The sequence below is a fragment of the Terrapene carolina genome, unplaced genomic scaffold (genome assembly GCF_002925995.2).
Source record: "Terrapene carolina triunguis isolate 2854851 unplaced genomic scaffold, T_m_triunguis-2.0 Scaffold641, whole genome shotgun sequence".
NCBI lineage: Eukaryota > Metazoa > Chordata > Testudines > Emydidae > Terrapene > Terrapene triunguis.
Window position 1 is genome coordinate 2,340,849 of NW_020664992.1, and position 9,078 is coordinate 2,349,926.

The 9,078-nt window shown below is 44.1% G+C and overlaps 1 protein-coding gene across 2 annotated transcripts in view; it reads right to left on the reverse strand.

Annotated features, from left to right (window-relative positions):
- Positions 1-2,718, reverse strand: part of ASIC1 (acid sensing ion channel subunit 1) — a 147,010-nt gene extending 144,292 nt beyond the window's left edge. For both annotated transcript variants that reach the window (XM_024214737.3, XM_024214736.3), the window contains exons 1-2: positions 2,614-2,718; positions 1,620-1,808 (exon numbers count right to left, since the gene is read on the reverse strand). The gene's annotated coding sequence lies outside the window, so the exon portion shown is untranslated. The remainder of the gene's footprint in view (positions 1-1,619; positions 1,809-2,613) is intronic.
- Between the last annotated feature and the right edge of the window lie 6,360 nt (positions 2,719-9,078).

A 9,078-nucleotide genomic window follows, 5' to 3' on the forward strand; every position in this document is an offset into this window, starting at 1 on the left:
AAGCCCGGAAAGTTCCCCACAATAGCGGGACCATTCCCCCGCTTACACTTGCATAGATCTCTCTTTCATCCAAATACCTTGACTATTAAATGGGTGGAGGATCAAAATCCAGACCCAAACCCAGCATTCATGATTGGTGCTTCTCTTCACAGGTCCAACTGGGCTAGTCCATAGCAGTTTGGTAAACCTTTTTCCTGGAAGCTGTTATTTTCTGTCTTAGAATCTGTTTTCACTTTTTATCTTAAATCATTAACCCTTCTGCTCACAAAAATAACCTTCTAAATGTGATGTGAGTGTAAACCAATTCCAGGAGGTTGGCTTGAATCTGCAGACAGCCTAAAATACTAGTTCTGAGAGAGATGTAAACTGCCCCTATTCATATCAAAGGATACTTAACTATGGAATCTAATGATGACAATCCAATGTCTATATTGATAATGATTTAAATTATCAAAACCATTTGAGAAAGGAGAGAGACAGTTATATTATGAAGAGCTACTGTGTGGAGTCTGGGCTTGACTTCCCAGAACTCCATTTTTGTTTTCTCTCTCTCTGATATTTTGGCCTAATTTTGAAGCATTTACAAAGGTATTTCAAGCAATCATATCTAGGAAAGAGGCAAACATCTCTACATGTGCCTGGTGAAAATGCAACAGGTTCCAGTAGCATTCCTTTGTGGACCACATGGGGCTGTGATTTCCCTTCTGGGAACACTGTCTCTTTGCTGTGACGCTTGCAGGAAAGGGATTAACTCAGGGGTTCTCAAACTGGGGGTCGGGACCCCTCAGGGGGTCATGAGATTATTACATGGGGGGTCGTGAGCTGTCAGCCTCCACCACAAACCCCACTTTGCATCCAGCATTTATAATGGTGTTAAATATATAAAAAAGTGTTTTTAATGTATAAGGGGGGGTCACACGCAGAGGCTTGCTATGTGAAAGGGGTCACCACTGCAAAGGTTTGAGAATCGCTGGATTAACTGTTGTACAGGGCTTCACGCAGAGCACCATGATATGTTTATAGACTGTGGAAGTCACTGATCATAATCATGTGGCTTGAGCTGAGTCAGCATGATATTTAATTAGTCTTAATTGGTACAAGGCATGAGGTGAACTGGAAGTGTTAATTTCATGATTTTTGGTACTTAAACCACTATTGAGTATACTAGTCTAAGTTGTCTACCAGTATCTGTCCATCCATCCATCCAGTTATCTGTTTTTCTATCAGATCTAATCTACTCTATTTCTGCATTTCTCTTTATCTAGGCATTTATACTACATTCATCACTCTGGCATCTCCAGATCAGACTGCCTCTTTTGGTGGCACATCAGCCCATGAATCCCACAGACTGCAGAGAAGGGGGTTAATGGAATTTGCAAGTCCATTATGACAACAGGCAGAAATACTTGGAGGAGATGAAGCAGCAAAGGGATTTAACTGACACCTCAGCAGGTATGTTAAAGCATTATGGCCAAATGCTCCTGAATGTATGTCCCACTCTCCTGCCATATTTCAAATGGGAGCATCATTTGAGAGCCCCTGGACGCCCCTTGCTGTGTATTTTTCCTTGTTATCTTCCCCTGGTCTCTGGAGTTCACGCTCTTTAGTTTTTTACATACTTTGTTTTCCTTGTAAATGGCTCTGATTTTAAATATATTCCTCTGCACTGGAGCCACAAGGAGGTCTGCTCTGCTCCGTTCACTGCGTGTGGGTACAGATGGCTTATCTTCACCATGTCACATCCCAGGATTTGTGGTGTCAATGTGTTGTCTCCACTGACGTGGGGAGGCTTTGCTGATCCCTGGGAACTGAGACAGAAGAAAAACAGTGAGAAGAGAGAGAGAGAGAGAAAATCCAGGTCCCCCCATCCTAGTGAAAACCTCCAACCTAAATAGATCCCAATCCTTCATGTTTCAGAAGAGTTGTAGATTTTTACAAACCCCTATAGCAGTATTCATTCATTCACTTGTAGGTGAAATGAAATCTGAAAATTATTTATAGATCACTCAAGCTTCACTTAAGCAAACTGACCAGGGATCCAGCCATGTTTGAGACATCATTTGTAATGTGCACAGAATTAAAAACCTGTCAGATCACCGTGAGAGGCTGTACATTGTACATTCCCCCAGCTGTGCAGGATCTTTGCACCCTGTCTTTGTAAGCCCTAAGGGTGTCTCTACAAGTTCTCTCATAAGATGCTCCCAGGAAGTCCATCTGAAGTGGCTCTGCTGGCCTTAGTACTTTGTATTACTGTGGCACTAAGGCACATTTCTCACAATGCCCCCTGCCATGGGCATTTGCAGTGCAGAGGGCTGACCCAGCACTGGCACTGCAGCTGGATGCAGTGGACTATGTGCTGACTCGGCACTGGATTTGTGGTTGGATGCAGTGGCTTGTGGTTTATGACGTTAGCAAAGCGTAGCAACAGAATGATTGATTATCCAAAGGTTACAGAATCTTTTGAATTTTCAGATCTTCCTTCTGTCTAACATGGAATAAGAAGGTCCATGTAACAGCTCAGATGTGATGTGAATATACTCAATAGTCTATATAACTCCCCCTAGCTGATGCACACAGAGCTTTCAGGATGTGAATTTGATTGCTTGTACGTACCTGATACTGACATGTGACTCCATGGCAGAGGTCAAGGGATCACTTTGTTCTTGCAGGCATCCATCCTATAGCAACATCTTACATTTTTAGATCCAGGTACACAAACTTGTGAACATACACATGGCTGTAAGCACAAACACGGCAGCATAAATAAACATTCTGACATAATCATAATCACACACCAATATGGACAATAACGTACATGCACACAATCACAACCCGTCACATTCCAGCAAACAGAAAAATATGCAGTTCCACACTAGCACACTTCAGGATTCTCGTGCTCTCTGACACTCACATTCATAGTCTCACATGTGTGCATGTACACACACACACACACTTGCATCAACAGAGACATACAAACGCACTTACAATTCCTGAGGATTTTCAATTACTCTAGAAGTCAAGCAGTTAAAACAAAGAGACCAATGATCCAGACTCTGGGACATAGAAATAAGCCCATGCAGAAGCCGGGGGAGGTGATGCCTGGTGAATTATGCATGACACAGGAAAGCCTTTATCTGTGTGGACAAAGGCCTATGCCAGGCGGCTAGGCTCTCTGCTGTACCTGTACTTTCCTTTCGCTCGCACTTTATCTCCACTCCCAGCTTGTAATTCAGCACAAATATCAGAGGAGGCTGGAAGATTAATTTTCTCCATTTGCATGGCAAAGGGGTGGGAGGGGGGAATCTCACTCACTCCAGACTCCCAGCTGCTTAATCCTCAGACAAGCACAGCAGAAGAAAAAGGCAAAAGGCAAAATTCTATCAGTGTTGGCAAGAGAAAAAAAACCAAAGGCAATTTCATGGTTTAGGAAGTGGTGTTTGGACCCTGGCACTAACCTGGCCTTAATGTGCTTTGCAGATGGCAGCCACCCAACACCTATATGAACACAAGAGGCACCCCCATGCGAGGCAGTTCACAGACTCATCCCTCCTGCCTTCCTTGTGATGCCTTCCTCGCACAGTAGTTCTTTGCCATGCCCATTTATGAGCTGGCCACACCCACTTTTCTAAGTGCCTGCGTGGAACTTTGATCCCCCTCTAGCGTCTGGTCCTCATAAGAGAATAAGTGTCTATTACAAGTGGCAGTGTAGAGAGTTGCTCTTTTAACTCAAGTGGTAGAGGCTCATGTTGTTAGTGCAGAAGGTCTCTAGGTACAGACCCTGCTGTTGACCCAACTAAGGTTGATTAAAAATGCACATGTGGAGAGCTGGTGCAATGTGCCACTCCTGTGGTTTGGTAGATAGATGCTTTCACTCCGGTGCAAGCTGCTCCCTTTTGAAAGTGATTGTGCCATTTTCACTTTCTTGGCCTTGCCCATGTCACAATTAGGGGAACAATCATGACCCTGGCTTGTCTTTTAGAAAGAGCTTTAACAAAATGTTCTATTAATACTGTAATAAAATGGTGTGTCTGGGGGTGTGTGTGCATGTCCATGTATGCACACTACTGCTTTCTAATGGATACAATCTGAATGTGTATCATAAGAATACCCACACTGGGTCAGACCTGTTGTTCATCCAGCCCCGTATCGTGTCTCTGACAGATGCCAATGCCAGGTGCTTCAGAGGGAACAAACAGAATAGAGCAATTATCAAGTGATTCATCGCATCATCAAGTCCCAGCATCTGGCAGTGAGAGGCTTAGGGAACCCAGAGTATGGGGTTGCATCCCTGACCATCTTGGCTAATAGTCATTGATGGACCTATCCTCCATGAACTGATCTAGTGCTTTTTTTTAATCCAGTTATAGTTTTGGCCTTTACAGCATCCCCTGGCAATGAGTTCCACAGGTTGACTGCGTGCTGTGTGAAGAGTTACTTCCTTTTGTTTGTTTTAAACCTGTTGCCTATTAATGTCATTGGGTGACATCCTGGTTCTTTTTCATGATTTTATAGACCTCTATCATATCCTCCCTAAATTGTCTTTTTTTTCCAACTGAACAGTCCTAATCATTTAAATCTCTTCTCATATGGAAGCTATTGCATGCCCTTAATCATTTCTGTTGCCCTACTCTGTACCTTGGGCATACCATGGATTTATATAGTGGCATTATGATATTTACTGTCTTATTATCTATCCCTTTCCTAATGGTTGCTAACATTGTTAGCTTTTTTGACTGCTGCTGCACATTGAACAGACGTTTTCAGAGGACTGTCCACAATGACTCCAAGGTCTCTTTTTTGAGTGGTAACAGCTAATTTAGACCCTCTCATTTTGTATGTATAGTTGAAATTTCGTTTTCCAATGTGCATTACTTTGCATAGGCCCTATAATGCCAATAGCTAATAGAGATTCTCCATTAGCTCAAGTGATAGGGATACCGAGCTGTAGGATGGGAGTTCTATCCCCTTTGCTGCAGTGAAGTTCCTAGTGCTATGGTGTGCAGCGTGGTGACACTCTGAAGTCTGAGGTGACCACAGATATGTTACAACAAAATCTATATTTTTAGGAGGTTTTTAAATTGGTTTAAACCTTCCCCTGCCATGTTTGTGACCCAAACATTGCAGTGTTATGCCAATGCATGACAGCTAGAAAATGTAATTGATTACAAACAGATTAATCAGTTTCACATTTGTTTGCAATGTCCAGTATAAATGAGGTACCACAACATTAAATATTGTCAAGTTGAAAATGATGATGCTCTCCCCCCCACCTCCTGATAAAGTGCAACGGGATTAATAATGGACAAGGGCCAGGGATTATTAGTATTATAGGAGGACCTAGAAACCTCAACCAAGATTGACCTGCATTGTGTTTGTACAACACACAACACATTAAGAGAGAGTCCCTGCACTGAAGAGTTTACACTCTAAAGGAAGGATTTTTACAGATGGAGACATGACTTGCCCATGGTCTCATGGGAGGCCTATAGTAGAGCTAGCAATTTAACCTGAATTTCCTGAGTCCTGGATCACTGCCTTAACCACAAGACCATCCTTCTTCTCCTAGAGATCAGTGCAATTTATTAGAATTGATTAAGGCTATGTCTACACTAGCACTTCTGTCAGTAAAACTTTTGTTGGTCATCATCATCATGTTCCTATTACGCCTCTGGTGTTTAGGGCAGTGACGAAGCTCCTCCACTCCTGTCTGTTTCTAGCAAGTCTTTCAATGGCTCCCCAGCTGTGCCCCAGGTTTTTCAGCTCTTCGTCATGTTTTTGGGCGGCCTCATTATTGCTTGCCTTCAGGTGTCCATCTTATTGCTACTCTGGTGATGGAATCAGTTTCCATCCAAAGCACATGACCAATCCATGTCCAGCGCCTCCTGGCAATGATGGTGCTCAGATCCTCTTGGCTGCACCGTGTCAATAGATCTTGGTTTGAGATTGTTCTGGGCCAAAAGATACGGAGGATTTTTCTGAGGCAGGCTGTATGGAATGAAGACAGTTTGAACATGTCATAATTTCTCATTCCCCAGCATTCTGCACTATAAAGTAGTGTTGAAAGTATGCAGATCTGACAACACCAAAACCAAACTCAAGATTTATATTTGATGATTTCCAGACTGTATTTAAGCTCCTGAAGATGTTCCTGGCCTTATTGATTTTGTTCCGGATGTCCTGGCTTGTTCCATTGTCCTGGCTGATGGTGCTGCCCAAGTATGTGAATGTTTCTTCATTGGTGAGAACATAATCCTCTATCTGTACTGGTGATGGTGAGGCAATATTAAAGGTCATGATATCTGTCTTATTGCGGTTGATTTTCAGTCCAATTTGCAGCTGAACGCGTTGAGTCGAGTTGTTTTTTCTTGTATATGGTGTTGGGTATGTGATAGGAGAGCGACATCATCTGCGAAGTCCAGGTCTTCAAGGGATGAGAAGAGTGTCCATTTAATACCTCTTGGCATGTCTTCTGTTGTATGCTGCATTACCCAGTCGATGGCAATGTTGAAGAGGATAGCAGACATGACACACTCCTCACAAAGTCCTGTTTTAACTTCAAAACAGCTCACTGTGATCAACATTGCAAGTAAAGTTGAAATAGAAGCTTTTGATGATGCTGATTATATGAAAAGGAATTCCATATGCCTGCAGAATGCACCATAAGCTGGTCTTACACAATACTTTGCTTGGCACAAATAAAAGTGTGATACCACGCCAGTTATTACAATCACTGAGAGTTCTTTTCTTTGATATCTTCACTATAACCCCGTTGGTCCACTCATCTGACACTTTTTCCCTTTCCCAGACTAATGTAAATAGAGGGGTCATGATAGATTCTGCTAATTTAGGATTTACCTTGAACAATTCTGCATTCAAGTTATCCTTGCCAGGAGCTTTCCCATTTTTTAAGGATTTGATAGCTTGAATGATCTCTTCCTTAGTTGCGGTGTCTGTATTGATATCAAGATCTTCTTCTTCCTCTTGGATGTTTGCTTCCTCTTTAGGTGGCTCCTTGTTCAGCAATTCTTTGAAATGCTCTGTCCAGCACATTTCTTGTTCTTTTTCGGTTGTTAGTAGGTGTCCTTGTTTGTTCCAGATGAGAGTGTTTGTTGGTGTCTGCCGTTTACCACTGATAAGACATGTCATTTTGTAGACGGTTCCTTGTTCACTATGAGCAGCTGCATCCTCTTCTTGTGTTGCCAGATTATCAATATAATTCCGTTTGTCTGCTCTCACAAGGCGTTTGACCTCCCAGTGTGCCTTGCTCTACTGCTCGTGGTATTTGTCCTTTAGCTTCTGGGATTTTGTGTCTAAAACTTTTTTCTTCAGGGCTCATCTGGTTTCTATGGCGTTCCATGTGCTGGGTGTAATCCACTCCTTCCTTCTCTTCTGCCTGTAGCCTAGACAGGCTTCACTGCTCTGTTTATAAATTGTTGTTACTTTGTCCCACTTCTTGTTATATTTGTTGATCAGGTGTGTGAAAAAAACGACACCCCTGTTTCACTGACAAAAATGCCGGTGTGTACAGCGCTGTCGGTGGGAGACGCTCTCCTGCCAACATAGCTACCGCTGCTCGTTGGGGATGGTTTAATTATGCCAGCGGAAGAGCTCTCTCCTGAGAGTGCCCCACCCCTATAGACTCTGGCCGCTCAGGCCACGCTGCCCTGCACCTAAGGGCTGCTCTATAGACTCTGGCCGCTAGGCTGTGCTACCCTGACCCTAGGGGTGTAGACCATCACAGGGCCCCAGGGAAGTCACGTCAGCTTCCCTATTTGTAAAGGGGAAGTAAAGAGGCTGGCCCACCCCGCTCACATACAGTCCTCCACATAAATACATAACATAGCAGGTACACATACACGCGTGTGCACATGTACAGTACGCAACAGCCACTCACATCATACACACACCATACATACTTAACACACCAAATGCATGTACACATGTGGGCACACACACAAACAGTTCACAAATTCCCTTGTTCATTAAAGCTGATTCTATTTCTGTCAGTTTCAGGCCTTTCCCAGCTGAGCCTGATTTATTGTAGAAATATCAGCAACTCCTCTTCCTTCTGCACTGAAGGCTCCAGGTCATAATTAGTAATTTATGCAGCTTCTAATCAATGCAAAATGTGAATTTTTAATTCTCCTGGCTTTCCCACAGGAGCCATCTTCTCTGAACTTGGCTTTCTATGAACAGAGAGGGATACAGGCCTCAGCTGTGGAAAATACCATACGGCTGCAGGCACCAGCACCTTCCTGGAGATGTTTCACTGCCTAAGCCAAGCACCTGCCAATCACTGAAACATAGGTTGAAGGGCAAAGTGAGAAGCAGGGCTGGCTCCAGGCACCAGCGCAGGAAGCAGGTGCTTGGGGTGGCCAATGGAAAGGGGCGGCACGTCCGGGTCTTCGGCGGCAATTCGGCGGCGGGTCCCTCAGTCCCTCTCCGAGAGAAGGACCAGCTGCCGAATTGCCGCCAAAAAATGAAGCGGCGCGGTAGAGCAGCCGCCAGAGTGCGCCGATCGCGGCTTTTTTTTTCTTTCGCCGCGCTTGGGGCGGCAAAAACGCTGGAGCCGGCCCTGGTGAGAAGGTGGCATGAGGCTAGGTATTTCAGTGGGATTCTTATGTAAGAACAATTCAGTGATATAGGGGCTGTAGGATCAGGAGCCAAAATACAGTATTTGGGGTCAAATCCTTTCCCGATGCGTGCAAATGTTTCCCTGTCAGTGGAAACTGATGCAGTTCTATTGTACAAAGTGTAGAGGATGGAGTGGGGTGGTGGGAAGAGCTAGATGTGTGCGTGCAGTCCCTACAGGAGCTTTCTGCATGGCAATGTGTAAGATATGGGTGGGATTGGGGTGGGAGCAAAGGATTCAGATTTTAGGACCTGTTGCCCAACACTGGTGAAATAAGGGTTAATGTGATTGCAGCTTTTTGAGCTAAAGTTGGCCTGTCCCTAGTTATGTAAAAAGAGCATTTTCTACTAAAGCAAGTTGTTACTGGCCTGGATCCTCCTAACTGCTGAGTCCTGGGTCTCCACAGACTTGGATCTTGTGTCATCATTTACCAAGTCTGAATTCTC